Raw genomic sequence first — 18,092 nt, forward strand, 5'->3', positions numbered from 1 at the left:
CCCTGCTCGTCGGGAAGCCTGCTTCTCCCTCTCCCACTCCCCCGCTTGTGTTCCCTCTCTTGCTGTGTCTCTCTCTGTCAAATAAAGAAAATATTAAAAAAAAAAAAGTTGCTGACACTAGAGTGGCAAGTCAAAATTATTTTTTCCCAGTCATCCACCTTCCCTTGCTCGAATTGTGAAAGATTTTACTTTCCTTTGCCTTCAATGACTCCTCACCCTACAAAGAGAACTCTTTATCCCTAGTAAAGTACAATTCCCAGCACACAAGGACCATGCAATCCCATGAAAACACATCACCACCCAGACATACATGCTGCAATGAGGATTTACAAAACTTGAGTCGTGGTCCTCTGCTTTCAGAGGCCCAGATTCTGATTACTAGGCCCTCCCCCAGTCAGCATCAGCACTAAAATTCGGGCCTCTGATCTCTACTTTAGAATTTAAGATCCAGCAGCACACATCAGGTTGAAGCTAACCCCAGAGTTTTTCGTTCTCCCCATTCATTTCCATTACACATTCCTCTTGGAAAACTCACAGCCAGCTAAACCTTGCTTCAGAGTCCTGATATCCTTAGTCATCATACAAGCAATCCCCCCCAGCAGTATCCACATCCACAAAATACTCTGGGCTCTCTCCCCATCCCCTTGACTCAACTTCCCACTTTTCTTCCTCTCAAAACTTTCCTTCATACACTTAGGAGTGTTCATTCTATGATCAGCATTACACTTCAGTGAATGTTGCTTTCACCTTCTGGGCTAACATGCAACCTACAAGGCTTTCCTTCCCAGCAGCACTCCTAAATGAAAGCTGTTCCTCCCATATCCATGACCCTGTATTTGGGAGATGGTTGCAGAGGCTCCTTTATCTCCATCTAGGCTTTGAAGCAGGCCCACACAAGGTGGGTGACCTTGAGAGAGTCATTTAAACTGGCAAGCCTCAGTTTCATCATTTGCAAAGTAGAAATGATAACGATAGTAATGCTGTTACAATTAAATAAAATAATGTATGTGAAATACTTTGAACAATGGGTGATAGTAAGCTTTCAATAAACTAAGGTTATTACTTTCATCATTGGCATCATCTGTTACCATAATTACCATCTATCTTTAATTGCTTTTAAAAGGTACAATTTTAGCATAGGTGTAATGTATTTGCAGATCTCTGGATTCCCCAGGGAGAATACTTAACAAGTAGTAAAAATGAAAACCATTTAATTTCCTTATAAAATCCATAGGAATCTTTAGGAAGTTCCACAGTATTTTCTCAAAACATTGTAAACTTTATTCATGAAAGGAGGAAAGGAGGAAAATATTATAAGAGAATATATGTGGGGGTGGGAAAGCTAGAACTCCCTATGGGGGGGCGGGTCATGAATACAATCAAATTTATCTTTACCTTATAAAGCCAAGAAGCAAGCATATTAGCAAACTGATAGCAAGTATGCCCTGCCCTTTGATTTATATTCTGAGATACAATCTGCCCATGAAAAATCAACCATGGAGCAGTAATACTAACAGCACTTAGAGGGCAGTGAGTGCTTCGAGAACAAGTGGGCAAACAAAAACTGCAGCCTGAGAACAGTGGATTTAGTTTCAGTTGCCATAGTCATCCCAAGCCATCACATAGTCATCCCAAGCCATCACACCTGCTGAAAGCTTTTCACACCATCCACCTGAAGGCCATGCATACAGCCTCTCCTGTGTTTGTATGTGGGTATTTTCTCCAAACCCAACATTTTATAAGTAATTTTATCTAATATGACTATTTCCTTGATAATAGCATTCATCATACTCAAGGGGATAAAACTCTAAAAATAAGTTGGCAAAAAACCTGCCAGAATATCTTTTGCAGAATAAAACATTAAAACAAAACAGCTAAAATATCACTGGACTTAAACTGGATCTGGAAAACCCCAAGTCAATGAAATGAGTTCACTGAGAATATGAGGTAAAGTAAGTGGAAAGACAAGACATAAATGTTTCTCATCTGCTTGGCTATTCAATAGTAGTCAACAAAAAAATGCCAGAGGGAATTATATTATTTAAAAAAAACATCAACAGCAAGAATTGTGCAATTTCATATTCAGTGTTTTTATAGATTATGCATCTTTATTTGGTTTATTTCAGTTTTTTAAAATTTTCAACTAATTGAGGTTATAAGTATCTTGAAGGTAAGGACTTAGCTATCCTCAACACTAGGCACAGTATAGGCAGAAAACCCCACACACATTTAAAAAAAAAAAAAGTATTCTCTTCCTTTATTTCATACAGTCAATAGAGGAGAAAAAAACGTTGGCAGGGGTAGGGGGGAGGATACAATACATGTGACTATTCATAGAGATTCTCATGGCTATTATGTATTATAATATATACTGAAAAGTCTCACAACCCAGCAAAGCCCTCACTTTTAACCCAAGCAAACTGAAATAGTTGGTCATCTGTAATGAGATATATATTATTATTCAGCACTATTAACTTGCTGACCTATCTTTTTAATAGGCTCTTGATTACTCTTTAACCATCTAGTTTTGTGATTTTTCTTGCTTTAAATTAAAATATTCTGAATATTCTAATACTCTGAAAAAGGATAATTGTGGTTGTGTTCAACCCCTGATGGAATTCTGCTTTGTCCAAAATGTCCAATTTTATTTCACATCAATCCCTGGTTATAAATGGACTTCTCTGATCCCATTATTTTGCTCTGCAGAATTTTGGAGCTCTGAAGAGGAAACTAGTAAGTCCCATCATTATTTTGAATTGAATTAAAGTCTTTATATAACATGGAATCGGTTTCAGGAATATACCAAGATCTGCCTTTCCAATAAATGCTTCACATGCTGAGGTACTCATTTCCAAAATGGCATTAACCACCACATTTGATAAAATGGATCTACTACCAAAGCTTCTCTAGCCAGTCATGGAGATGGAGGGGTTTATGTTGAATAACCCCCTAATAGCTGACAGTAATGAGGCCAGAACAAATGTTTGATCAACCAAGTATGCAAGCAATATTTATTCTCATGTTGTTACAAAATTACATAGCACATATGGTCTCTGCCTACAGAATTTTTTTTTTTTCTAGTCTTGATGTTGTAACTTGACAATCCTGTTACTTCAAGTACCATTCATCAAATTTAAGAGTTTTTGGTAGCTTGATATAAATCATTAAAATATAAGAAAGTGCCCAATTTTGAAGCACTTCATCCACTATATTCAAAATTGAATATCTGTCATTTCTCTGATCATTCCCTCCCACAGGGTACTGGAAAAAAGTAGTAAGGTTTAAAGTCCCAAGCATCTTAAGATTTAGGTTACCAACCTCTAAGTATAATATTTCATCCTCTGCCAATATTCTGCCCTTTTACTATACCAATAAAATGATCTTTGCTAGTTACTAAAGATGAATTTTAGGAGCTCCAGTGACTTGAATGAGAAATTATGACCAAGGAACATCGTAATTAGCACAATCTTTAGAGTTATCACATTAGTAATTAACTAATATAAATGGTTAAGAATCCAAGCTCTAAAACCTGATTGCCTGGGTTGGAATCTTGCTTTTATTACTTACTTTTTGTATAACATTGAAAAGTTAATTAAACTCTCTGTACCTTATTTTTCTTATCTATAAGATAGGGATAACAATAGCACCTATCTAGTACTATGAAGGATATTTGAGTTAATATGTATAAAACTCTTAGAATATGTAATACATAGTAGGCTTTCAATAACTGTTTTATTTTTTATTATCATTATTATTTCTATGCAATAATATTTCACCTTATTGATTATATTTTCTTAGTAGTAAAAGGAGAGTAGTTTGACTACAAGTATTATTTAAAATGAAAAAAAATCTTCAGAAAAATACAAATTTTAGATACAATAAGGATTAAATAATAAATGACAATCACCTTATGATATATACTGGAAATTAGAAAAAAAATTTCACTGCATTGATATAAAGAAGCTAGTACAGTTAACTAACTTAAAGTTAAAAGATTTTAAAATTCCACCATGGGTAGACATTTAATTTACAGAAAGAACTGACAAATCAATTTAAAATTCATCTTTTCTCACCCTCACTGAGAAATTATCCATGTTTTTAATAAAATTTTCCAATTCAGAAACAGTCCTGCTAAAATAAACAAACAAACAAAAACACATCAGCATATCCAGTTCAGATATGTGCCAAGGATCCGCATGTTGGCTAGGCTTTATGTATTATACTGAACGGTTTTGATTACCACCTTTTCCTACAGAATATAATTGCTTCCTATAGTGCTATAAAAATGTGAAAATATCTTCTGGGTAAAAATTACTTGAAAGATTGTCCAGCAAATGTTCTTAAGAAAACAAATTCCTCAGGTGCTTTTACTAAAACACATGGGCTGACTGGTCCTTTTCTCCAAAAAGCAAATGCATGAGCTAATTACATGTGGGATTTATAGGGTAAATAAGTACATTTGTATTTTGATGAAATCTGTTAGAAATAGCAAGAGGACTAACTAAAGGGGAATTAAACTAAGACCTTTTCCCCTGGTGTTTTTGCCAGGTGAACTGGGATTGAGAAAGCCACACACTGAACAGGTGATAATGAAAAATTATTTTAAAAATTCATATTAATAAGTATTAATACTCAGGGATAATGTTATAGACTTTGAGAGGAAATCACACATGCACATACACACACTCTTTGGTAATTGTGATAATATGCTGCAAAAAAAGACCATCCAGTATTCAATGGTTTATGGCCCCAGGATGTATTCCCAAAAGCACAGGGATGAGGGTTAACTGTGGTTCTGCTGACTTGGGTTGGGCTCAGCTGGCTGGAAAGCCCTGCTCAGGCTATGGATTGGATTCAGATCTGCACTATAGATGTTCAATCTAAGGTATAGACTGATAACTTAACACTACCTGGGGATCTTCTCGGGGATCGGTAGAGGACAAAATGGGGCAAGAACTTTTAAAGCTCTGCTTGTGCCTGTCTGCTAGCCTTTCATAGATCAAAATAACTCATATGACCAAATCCAACATGAATGAGACAGTTAAACATCCTCAACCCATATTTGGCTGAGTGCCTGACCCCCTACCTGGATCTTGCCACTCCCCTTACTCAAGGGCGAGGTCCATGAATTTCGTATCTTTGAAAAATTCCTGGATATTTATGGAACCACAGTATTAACATCTGCCCTAGGTCACACATCCTGTGGTCCCACCCTTTTGATATTGACAATAGCCTGGTTCAAAACCAAGTCTCCTCTATAAATTGCCAAACTTAATCTTATGATTCCATTTGATGTCAACTTCTGGAAGGGCTAGCCTCAGAGCTGTATTATGACAAACCCCTTCTCCTCCCTGCTGTTTATCTTCTTTCAACAGGTCTGTTGCTGAGTTCCCAGAATACACTGTGACTGAGGACTTCTGGTCTAGAAATAATTACAAATTTTATACAAGGCACAACTAGAAGTCTACCATTTTCTTAGGTACCTTCTTAGCCAACTCTGAATTTCACTTCTCTTACATGCACCTAGTTTAGTAAAGAATTACTCTTCTTATGGTAAATATAATATGTAAAAATGTATGTTACATTTATCTTTGCAATATTTGGATTAAGGGAGTCAGGAAGCAGCTGAGAGAGTCTAGGTTTTAAGCCACTGGTCCAAGATTACAAAGTTAATCAAAAGATGAAGTGAAGCCAAGTTCTTTTCAGTCTCATCCCATTGGGCCTCTGACTCTCCCTATAACTCTGGTTAGTCTGCTATAGTTAAAACCTGAGAAGTTGCCTGTTTTTCCCTCAAATATTATTTTCTTAGCATATCCATGAATTATAAGAGATTAAAGAACTATTTGTCAACTTTTTAATAATCTAATAAAATGTGCAGTCTTTAACATGAATCTGATCATACTCATTAATGTGCACTGGAATGAATAAAACTAAGCATTTAATCTTAGACTCTTTCTTTTTTTTTATTCCTTCCTCTAACAAGAATTTTCATCTTCACTGACTTGTTTCCACAAATATAACAAATGCCTTCATGCCTGCAAAGATTTTCTGATTTTTAAAAAGATTAATCATTAGATTTAAAAGTCCAGGCTTTGATATATTTCATTTGTTAATTTATTCATGCAACAACTACTGGCTGAGCACTTTTTTTTGCATAAGCCAGTGCTGGATACTATGGTTATACTATCAAATACAGAGCTATGGTTTTTAAGTTTATGAGCAAAATCTCATCTATTATAGAATATTCCCTCAGCATTGATGTAATTTTGAAAGGCTTAGAAAATTACTATGTTTGTACCATTTTAACCTCTGGAAATTCTATTTGTCTCCTACTGTTTTATTAACATTCAATATTTCACATAGATATTCTGCTATTGCCCTGGTCAAATTTTATTTCAACTGTATTAGATAAAGAGCAATTCATTTCACTTCTTACCACTGTCTTCTTATCTAAGTATTATCTTTACCTAAAAATCCTTAATAAAGGTAAATTAAAGATCTTTTAATAAAGCTATGTGGAAAAAATATGCTCATAAAATATATTAGTCACAATATCTTAGTTTTGAATGCTTAAACTTACCTTTTTACCCATGGAAGAACAGAAATTCTTATGGCTACTGCCCCCCTTAAATTTTAAAAATTTATAAATATACATGTAAAATTTATGTGTGTATAAAATAATAGTCTTTGAAAACTACTATTCCTTTGGAATTCACTAAAACTCAATATGTAGCATATTAGGAACAAATACGAAAATCAAATGATGATTTCAACCTACAAATCTTTTGTAACAAAAACATTTGACACGGATCACTTTTTTCCCATATTCTATTGTTATATAAAATAAACACTATGGTTTCAGAGTTTTATATTCCTCCTTTAAAATAAATAATAGTTATCATAACACTTAAATCTTTGCTAATACTAAATTCATATACACTTGTAAAATAGACAATTGCATAGAAACATTTCTCTTAGTCTTATTTTCATTAGGTTCCTAAAGCAAACATTCAATGCTCCTGCACCCTGAATTATCATATAATGTGAAGTCAAATCATAAGAAATTGTTCATATTTGACCAGTTTTGATCCACAAAAAGGACAATTTTCACATTTCAACTTAACAGTTGTTCATTTGTCTGGACTTCTTCCTAGAATACAAGTTCCTCATGACCAGGGACTATACTTTGTTCCTAAGTGCATCATTTACATAAGTTACATGTGCATAAGTGTCTTCCTATACCTGCAGTATATAGATTTGACTCAAGCATTCTTTTTACACCCTGAAAAAAAGGTCAGTGCTGTTTATAAGATTATAACTATCCAGAATGGGTCACTCTAGCTCTTTCAGGTTGCTCTTATAGGATTCTTGCAAGGAATGATGAGAAAATATGTGAAATCCTGAATGCAATGCCTAGCATATAATAAGTCTACAAAACAGTTGTAGCGGGGTGCCTGGGTGTCTCAGTCGTTAAGCGTCTACCTTCGGCTCAGGTCATGATCCCAGGGTCCTGGGATCAAACCCCGCATCGGGCTCCCTGCTCCGCGGGAAGCCTGCTTCTCCCTCTCCCATTCCCCCTGCTTGTGTTCCCTTTCTGTGTCTCTCTCTCTGTCAAATAAAGAAATAAAATCTTAAAAAAAAAAAAAAAAAAAAAACAGTTGTAGCTATTATTAATATTACTGCTAAAATAGGGGCATGTGCAAGGTATAAGAGACGATTTATATGGCGCTCTACCAGGAATGATGAGAAAAGATCAGCTAAGGATTCCAGGAAGGATCTCAAAAGAATGGGTGGGAATTTCCACAGATACATGGGGGTGAAGATTAGTGTGGAAGAGCCATGGCAAATAGCTAATATGGCTAAGAATTCAGGGAGGGGCTCTGTAGATGATGTTGAAGGGATCAGTTTAGATTTTAAAGTAGCCAATCCTACCGCGCCTGGGTGGCTCAGTCGTTAAATGTCTGCCTTCGGCTCAGGCCATGGTCCCAGGGTCCTGGGATCGAGCCCCACATCAGGCTCCCGGCTCAGCAGGAAGCCTGCTTCTCCCTCTCCCACTCCCCCTGCTTGTGTTCCCTCTCTCACTGTGTCTCTCTCTGTCAAATAAACAAAATCTTTAAAATAAAAAGAAAAAAAAATAAAGTAGCCAACCCTATTGATACAACACATTCAAAACTTTCAACATTTAGAAAGTTCTCCATGCATTTAGAAAGAAACATCAACATATCTTACCTTGTGTGGTCATTCCTTTTCTTTAATAAATACAGATGTGTTAGGATCCATTGAACTACTCTCATTCTTTTGACTCATTACCATATGCTTCCATAGGTATTTCATACATTGGTCTTCCAAGATTTCAAATGTATTTGTTAATATTCCTATAAAATTTAAAAATCATGTGGTATAAATTTTGGGCTACATGAAACAATCATTCAATGTTACATTTCCAATCAACACTTCTATATCTCATACTATTATGCCACTTTTGTTGATGTCCTCTAAATTGGTCTGAAGGGTGAGGAATTAAAGACAAATTGTTTCTGAGAAGGACCCTTCAATCATCAACACCGCTTGTCACATTCCTTAAAAAATAAAAAGGTAAAAAGATAATTTTCTTCTCTGAATGAACTTCACAATACTTACTATGTATCAAGAACTGTGCCAAGCACATTTTATAATAATCTTATAATAATCTTACCAAACTCTCACACCCATTTTGTGAGGTATCATTATCCATTTTACAGGTGCAGAAACCAAGGGCTACCAAGTTAGACAATTTGTCCAAAGTCTAACCATAAGTGGAAGAGCCAGATTTAATCATAGGTATGTCTGACTCTAGATGTGGGCTTGAGGATTGATGTCTGTGATCAGCTGGCAATTCTGTGTTATCAATCTATATGTACACCATAGCTAAAACTTAACTTGGGCTAAAACTGTTAACAAAGGCATAGCTACTTAAGCATCCCAAATTTCCCCATTTATCCTCTCCAAAGAAGATGTACAGATAGGAAGCATATAAAAAGATGCTCCACATCATATGTCAATAGGGAAATGCAAATAAAAATGAGATACCACCACAACTTATTAAGATGGCCAGAATTCAGAACATTGGTATCAACAAATAATGGCAAGGATATAGAGCAACAGGAACTTACATACATTGCTCCTGGGAATGCAAAATGGTATGGCCACTTTGGAAGACAGTTTGGTGGTTTCTTACAAAACTAAACATACTCTTATCATACAATCCAACAATCATGTTCCTTGGTATTTACCCAAGAGTTAAAAATGTACGCACACAAGACAACCTGCACAAGGATATTATAACAGCTTTATTCATAACTGCCAAAACTTGGAAGCAACAAAGACATCCTTCAGTAGGTGAATGGATAAACAAACCATGGTATATCCAGAAAACAGAATATTATTCAGAGCTAAAATAAATGAGCTACCAAGGCATGAAAAGACATGAAAAAAATGCAAATATCTATTACCATATGAAAGAGGCCAATGTGAAAAGCAACATCCTGTATGATCCCAACTATATGACATTCCAGAAAAAAATAAATCTATGGAGACGGTGAAAAGATCAGTAATTTTCAGGAATTGAGGGGGGGGATGGATAATAGTCAGAGCACAGAGAATTTTTAGGGCAGTGAAACTACTCTGTAGGATACTATAATGGCGGATACATGTCATTATAAATTTGTCTAAACCCATAGAATATACAACACCAAGAGTGAACCCTAAAGCAAACTATGGACTATGAGTGATAATGCTGTATCAATTTGGGTTGTAATAAATGTACCACTCAGGTGGGGGCTATTAATAATGGTGGAGGCTATGCATGTGTAGGGACAGAAGATACTTGGAAAATCTCTATACCTTCTGTTCAATTTGCTGTAGAAAATTTTCTCCTCTAAAAAATAAAGTCTATGGGGTGCCTGGGTGGCTCAGCCATTAAGCATCTGCCTTCGGCTCAGGTCATGATCCCAGGATCCTGGGATCAAGCCCAGCATGGGGCTCCCTGCTCAGCGGGAAGCCCGCTTCCCCTCTCACACTCCCCTCGCTTGTGTTCCCTCTCTCGCTGTCTGTCAATAAATAAATAAAATCTTTAAAAAAATAAAATAAAATAAAAAAATAAACAATAAAGTCTATTAGTAAAAAATAAAGTTCCCCACTCATCATTCTATTGTGAAAAATAAGAACATATTAGTTTTATTTGTACACATATTTGTACACATTTGTACACATATTTGTAATATGCCATAGGGGAAAAAGAAATGACACTGGAATTTCTAGGAATATAAAAGTTTGTAACTTACATACGTATTTATTTTATAGTTGGGCAGAAGTGAGTGACAAATTAGATACTTTTCATTTAAGCAAACCAAACCTAGTCAGTAAAGGCTGAACAAAGTCCAAATTACTGAATTGGCTAATGCTAGTAATTGTCTCCTTGAGGGCAGAGGCTATTTTTCATTCATCTTTGTATCCCATACAACTGGCACAAACCCCAGAAGATGGCACTTGATAGAGGTCATTGAGTTTAATTTATGTGGAACACTGAAGAGATATGCATGAAGTGTGGACACCCAGGTTCCAAACAGGCTTTAGCAAAATATGCCACAATGAACAGACTTGCCAAAAGTAGTTAAGAGATCTAGAGTATGAAGCTGTGCTTTTAAACATGGCATCATTCTTCGTTTACTTGGTTAGAAATAATAACAGATAACTTTATGCCACAGAATATGCTAAATGCTTTACTATTCCACTTAACTGCCATTCCCATTTTACTGATAAATGAAAATTCAGAGACTTTAAATAACATGGCCAGTGAGTAGCAAAGCCAGGATTTAAATTCTGGCAACTTTATTATGGTTTAATACCCTAAAACTACACTATACAGTTTTTTAAGAGAGAAGCATTTACAATCTGCATGTCTTCTCATTTAAAACTATACAGTGCTGTATTAGTTTTATTTATACATAGCTAAAACTTGCATTTGTCTGGCATCATATATACAGATCTTTCTCCACTTGTGATAGGGTTATATCACAATAAACTCATCAGAAATTGAAAATATCTTAACTCAAAAATGTATTTAAGACACCTAACCTATGAACGTCATAGCTTACTTAGCCTAGCCTACCTTAAATATGCTCAGAAAACTTATATTAGGAGTAGGGAAGATGGCAGCAGAATAGGAGTACCCTAAGTTTGCCTTACCCCACGAATACAACTAGAAAACTATGAAATCATCTTACATACCCCAGAAATTGACCTGAAGACTACAGAACAAACTCCACAACTAAAAGTAGAGAAGAGGCCACATTAAAGAAGACAGAAGTGTGGAGACATGGTCTGGGAGAAAAATGGATCATAGCAGCTACTGTGGAAAGGGTGCCACGGTAGCAGAGAAAGACAGAAGATAGACTAGCACAGAAGGGAGTGCATGAGGAAGATGACTCCCCAGAGCAACTGGCTTGGAAAGTGAGAGGGGTTGAATTCTGAATTCTGGCAACCAGCCAGGCTTTGTCTGGAGTTCTAAAGGTCAGGGGGTTTGGCTCAGTGGGAGCCCAGAGGCTTCGGGGAAGCTCCTGGAGAGAGGGCAGGATGAACAGCCTGAGGACATACAGTATAGAAATAGCAATCTGAAGAATACCTACGGCACACAGTGAGGACATTATTCACTCTTCTCAGAGCACTTCCTTAAGAGGTAGTGTTCAGAGACACCTCTCAGGAACAAAGGAGCTGGCCAACCCATTTCCCTCCCCACTCTTTAGAATAAACACAGAGCCTACTCTGGGAACAAGTGCAGCGCCAGCACTGCCTAACTTGCTTACACCAAGCCCTGCCCCCGTGCACTCCAGTGGAAATGCCCTTGCCAATCACTCTTGCCTCAGTCCCAGCACAGTAAGCCCCCTCCATCAGAAGATCAGCCCAAACCCCTGCTCACACTGTGTCTCCCAACTTGGGAGTTTTGTAGGGCCTCAGTTCTGGAGGCAGTGGTAACAGGTCTCAGTTCATGAGCAGACCAGAGCACACCTAGTTAAAAAGCTCTACATTCAGACCAGGAACCAAACACTGCCCACAACAGGCAAAGAGAGCCTCTGCAGGCAACTAGCCTGAAGGATGAAGCAGCCAGGACAAAACAGCAAAGTACATGCAACACACATTAGAGACATTCCCTGAAGTGCTAGACCCTGGGGTACAGGGTACACTACATAGCAGGGCACTACGGGACCTCTTCTTCAAAAGGCCATTACCCTCAAGGACAGAAGTAGATGACTTTCCTAATACCCAGAAGCAGGCACAGAGACTTAAACAAAATAAGAAGACAGAGGAATTTGTCCCAAGTGAAAGAACAGGACAAGATTGTGGCTAGAGATCTAAGTGAAACAGATATAAGTAACATAGATGATAGAGAATTTAAAGAAATTATCATAAAGATACTCACTGGACTTGAGAAAGAGTGGAAGATAACCATTTACCAAACATTTAAAGAAGAGTTAATACCTATTCTTCTCAAACTATTCCAAAAAAAAAAAAAAAACAGAAAAGGAAGGAAAACTTCCAAATTCATTCTATGAGGCCAGCCTTACCCTGATACCAAAATCAAGGACACCATAAAAAAAGAGAACTGCAGGCCAATATCTCTGATGAACATAGATGCAAAAATCCTCAACAAAATGCTAGCAAACAGAACCCAGCAATACATAAAAAAAAATATTCACCACGATCAAGTGGGATTTATTCCTGGGTTGCAAGGATACTTTGATAATAGCAAATCAATCAACATTATATACCACATTAATAAAACAAAGGCTAAGAACCATATGATTCTTTCAACAGATGCAGAGAAAGCATTTGACAAAGTACAACATCCATTCATGATAAAAACTCTCCACAAAGTAAGTTTAGAAGGAACATACCTCAACATAATAGAGGCCATTTATGAAAAAAACCACAGCTAACATCATCCTTAATGGGAAAAAAACGGGGAACTTTTCACCTAAGGTCAGAAATGAGACAAGTATGTCCACTCTCACCACTTTTATTCAACATAGTACTGGAAGTCCTAGCCTCACCGATCAGACAACAAAAAGAAATAAAAGGCATCTAATTCAGCAAGGAAGAAGTATAACATTCATTATCTGCAGATGACCTGATACTATAGATAGAAAATCCTGAAGACTACACCAAGAAAACTGCTAGAACTGATTCAAATTCAGTAAAGTTGTGAGATACAAAATCAATGTCCATAAATCTGTTGCATTTCTATATACCAATAATGAAGCAGCAGAAAGAAATTAAGAAAAATAAATCCCATTTATAATTGCACTAAAAATAATAAGATATCTAGGAATAAGCCTAACCAAAGAGGTAAAAAGATCTGTACTCTGAAAACTGTAAAACACTGATGAAAGAAATTGAAGATGACACAAAGAAATGGAAAAATATTCCATGCTCATGGATTGGAAGAACAAATATTATTAAAATGTCTATACTACCCAAAGTAATCTATGGTTTAATGCAATCTCTATCAAAATACCAACAGCATTTTCACAGAACTAAAAAAATTCTAAAATTTATACAGAACCACTAAAGGCCCTGAATAGCAAAAGCAATTTTGAAAAAGAAAAGCAAAGCTGGAGAGGCATCACAATTTTGGACTTCAAGTTATACTACAAAGCTGTAGTAATCAATGCAGTATGGTACTGGCCAAAAATAGACACACAGATCAACAGCACAGAATAGAAAATCCAGAAATAAACCTACAATTATACGGTCAGTCTTTGACAAAGCAGGAAAGAATATGCAATGGGAAAGGGAAGTCTCTTCAACAAATGGTGTTGAGAAAACTGGTCAGCAACATGCAAAAGAATGAAACTGGACCACTTTCTTACATCATACACAAAAATAAAATCAAAATGAATTAAAGACCTAAATGTGACACCTGAAACTACAAAAATCCTAGAAGAGAACACAGGTAGCAACTTCTTTGACATCAGCCATAGCAACCTTTTTCTAGGTAGGTTCCCTGAGGCAAGGGCAATAAAAGCAAAAATAAACTATTGAGACTACCTCAAAATAAAAAGTTTCTGCACAGCAAAAGAAACAATCAACAAAACTAAAGGGCAACTTACTGAATGGGAGAAGATATTTGCAAATGACATACTTGATAAAGGGTTAGCATCCAAAATATATAAAGAATTTATACAACTCAACACCCAAAAAATGAATAATCCAATTAAAAAATGGGCAGAAGACATGAACAGATATTTCTCCAAAGAAGACATACAAAGGGCCAAAGACACTCATCATCAGAGAAATGCAAATCAAAACCATAATGAGATATCACCTCACACCCTTTAGGATGGCTAAAATCATCAACACAGAAATAAGTGTTGGCAAAGATGTGGAGGGAAAGGAACCCTCTTGCGCTGCTGGTGAGAATGCAAAGTGGTATAGCTACTGTGGAAAACAGTATGAAGGTCCTCAAAAAGTTAAAAAATAGAATTACCCTTAAGATCCAGCAATCACACCACTGGGTATTTACCCAAAGAATACAAAAACACTAATTCAAAGGGATACATGCACCCTGATGTTTATAGCAACATTATTTGCAATAGCCAAAATATGGAAGCAGCCTGTGTCGATCAATTGATGAATGGATAAAGGAGGTGATATGTATCCATATATGATGGAATATTATTCAGTCATAAAAAAGAATGATATCTTGCCATTTGCAACAACATGAATGAAGCTAGAGGATATAATGCTGAGCGAAATAAGTCAGAGAAAAACAAGTAACATGATTTCACTCATAAGTGGAATTTAAGAAACAAATGATCATGGGGGGCAGGAGGAAAACCAAAAACCGCACTTTTTTTTTTAACTTTTTTGTTTTGTTTTGTTTTTTTAATTCATGAGAGACAGAGAGATAGGCAGAGGCAGAGGGAGAAGCAGGCTCCCTGCTGCAAGACTCGATCCCAGGACCCTGGGATCATGACCTGAGCCGAAGGCAGACGCTTAACCAACTGAGCCACCCAGGCACCCTGAGAAACACACTCTTAAATGTAGAGAACTGATAGGTACTAGAGTAGAAGTGAGTGAGAGAATGGGTTAAACTGGTGATGGGGATTAAAGAGTGCACTTGTTGTGATGAGCACCAAGTGATATGTGGAATTGTTGAATTACTATATGGTACCCCTGAAACTAATATAACACTGTATGCTAACTGGAATTAAAACAAAAACTTAAACTTACATTAGCCTATGATTGAGTAAACTCAGCTAGCACAAAGCCTATTTTATAATAAAGTGTTGACTATCTCATATAATTTATTGAATATTGCACTGAAAGTACAAAACAGAATGATTGTATGAGTACCCAATGGCTGTAATGGGTTGTTTAGCCTCACGGCTGACTGGGAGCTGTAAGCTCTCCACCATTGCCCAACATCACAGCAGAGTACTGTACTTCTTATCACTAACCCAGGAAAATATTAAAATTCAAAACTTGAAGTATGGTTTCTACTGAATGTGTATCACTTTTGCATCTTTGTAAAGTTGAAAAATCCTAAGTTGACCCATCATAAATCAAGGACTGTCCATATATTAGCTGCCAAAGGGATGTGTCTTAAATATTCACTCTTAAGTGATTATATTTTTACTTTTTTTTTCTATTTCTCTTTGTGTAATATTTTAGTAAGAGGCAGGAGGGAAAAGGAATGGAGGAAATGTTTTTACTATCAAAGTGTTTCTTCAGTTACCAGCTTTCCTCTTCACAACTACATAAATAAGGACATTTTAATACCCTAATTAATAACTATTTTTAACTCTGTGACATGTTTTTATTGCCATCCTCTCATTAAAAATCTAATGAATATTAGCATACTGACAAGGATAATAAATGCCAACAATTCATATCCAGTTATTAAAGCTAATGGTTCTCCCATTGGAATGTAATATATGTTTCAGCTTTTTTGCCAAAAGCTCAAGGATACTTTTATCTCCAGCCGACCAATTGCACATTTAATTTAATACCTATTAAATGCAAACAGCAACCCGGAAATTACATTAGAGTTGTTACCCGAGCCATCAAGAGCCAGTAACTAGAAAGTGAAGATTAGGTAAAGGACTAATAATAGCTGCAGAATAGAAATGATAAGCAAATTCCTGCCTCAGCAAAGTGGCTTCTTTGAGCAGACAAAATAAGTCTTATGACAGACTCTAAGCACAACAGCAGGACAGATATTACTGCTTCTCACACAAAGCTGAGAGAAGTATCATTTTAAACACTTTTGTTTCTAAGAACCCTTCCAATGAGCAGATCTTACCTCTGAATTCTATTTTGTTTGGGTTTCCAGAAACAACAACATTTTTTGTTTTGTTTTACTAGTTCTCTGAATTGCTAATTTGACACATTCTTTCAAAAGGGAACCTTTTTTAAAAAATAAAATTAATTAGAAAAGCTACAGAAATTGATTTGGACCCATAGAAAGGACTTTCTACCTGAAAACCTTGTTGGACGTGATATTAAGAAAAGTGTCAAAGAGTGTATTGCTTACCAACAGAGACATATTGCCTGTCTAAAAAGTGAATTACTCTAAATCTAGACAAAGCCACATGTCCGCTTATTTCGAAATATTGTGATATAGCCATTGGTTTGGCACTTGCACATTATTGCACAAAGTATAAAATGAATTTTTATACTTTTCTTCAAAATACTTTGTTTTCCTTGAAATGAGCAGCTTCATGATTGATAAATCCTAGATGACCTTTTTGGACTCAGTCTAGAAAAGTCAAGGAAATTTCAAAATTTTTTCTAAATATTTGAATTGTCTCCTTACTTTACAAATCAATATATAGATAAGCATTAGAATATAAATTCAGGAAAACATAAGACTGGTTTTTATTTTTATAAAATCAATTTTTAGAGAAAAATCATTTTCCTCATAAGCATGAGATATTAGTGAAAGATTTAAGATTGGTAAGAGTTGAGGTGAGTGAACTTAGAGGTGAATGTTATCGGGAGAGATGGTCATCCTTAGACCTCTTGGTTGTTGGCATATCTTGCTGGGTATGCCAAGACTGCAAGGCCCAGACCACACTACCCAATCCATTACTCAGGGTTATTATGCACCCGGTTGCTCAAAAGCAGATGTAATGTCTTCTCTCCCCAGCTCTAACAAAGGACAAACTAGCTTACTCTTGGTATAAACACAGTGGATTCCCCAAGCTCAGTATTCCTCAACTGCAACACAAACCTGTTATGTGTAGCTCATCGCTCCCATGGAACTTGAGTAGAAGAGCAACCATACAACCATGCTCATGTGCCATGAGTATGAGTAATAAGGTATTTGGTCTCTGACCCAGGAGTCTCATACCTTCAGTCAGCACCTGTGAAACATTAATAACTTCTTAACTTCTAAAGAGGGCAAAATCTAATTCAAGATCTGACAAATGTTACTTAAGGTAAAGCTAATTAAACTCTCTAAGCATTAGTTTCCCCATATGTAAAAAAGGAGACATGATAATGCCAATCTTGAGTTTTTAAGAGTACTGAATATTATACGTATGAAGTCTCTAGTACAAAGAAAATGCTCAGCAAATGTTTGCTTTTCCTTAAGTATTGCTACATAAAGGAGTATTTAAAACCATATCAAAAGAAGTGTAAGTTTATTCTAGGCATTTACATTCTCCACATTTATTCAAGTGCAACTTGCAGCCCTTAGAAAGTTTTTTATAGAAATCTAATATTGAAGGGTGCCTGGGTGCTAGAGTTGGTTAAGCATCCAACTCTTGGTTTCAGCTCAGGTCATGATCTCAAAGTCATGAGATCAAGCCCTCAGTTGGACTCCATGCTCAGCATGGATTCCGCTTGGGATTCTCTCTCCCTCTTCCTCTGTTCCTCCCATTCCTGTATGTTCTCTAATAAATAAAACCTTTAAAAAAAATCTAATATTGAATCACACTACACAATTATACTGAACGCTATGTGATCTCATCATAGTATTTCTTTAATATATGGCTACATTCTATTTTAATTCTATTAAAAATATTTTAAATGCATTGTCTATATTCATA

General features: G+C 36.1%; 1 long non-coding RNA gene across 1 annotated transcript in view; it reads right to left on the minus strand.

Annotated features, from left to right (window-relative positions):
- The window catches only part of LOC118002648, a 207,203-nt gene extending 189,368 nt beyond the window's left edge, over nt 1–17,835 (minus strand). The window contains exons 1-2 of the long non-coding RNA XR_004677079.1: nt 17,273–17,835; nt 8,230–8,375 (exon numbers count right to left, since the gene is read on the minus strand). This is a non-coding gene — a long non-coding RNA (uncharacterized LOC118002648). The remainder of the gene's footprint in view (nt 1–8,229; nt 8,376–17,272) is intronic.
- Between the last annotated feature and the right edge of the window lie 257 nt (nt 17,836–18,092).

Source organism: Mirounga leonina, unplaced genomic scaffold (assembly GCF_011800145.1).
Source record: "Mirounga leonina isolate KUSES-001 unplaced genomic scaffold, KU_Mleo_1.0 Mir_82, whole genome shotgun sequence".
In the NCBI taxonomy this organism is placed as follows: Eukaryota; Metazoa; Chordata; class Mammalia; order Carnivora; family Phocidae; genus Mirounga; species Mirounga leonina.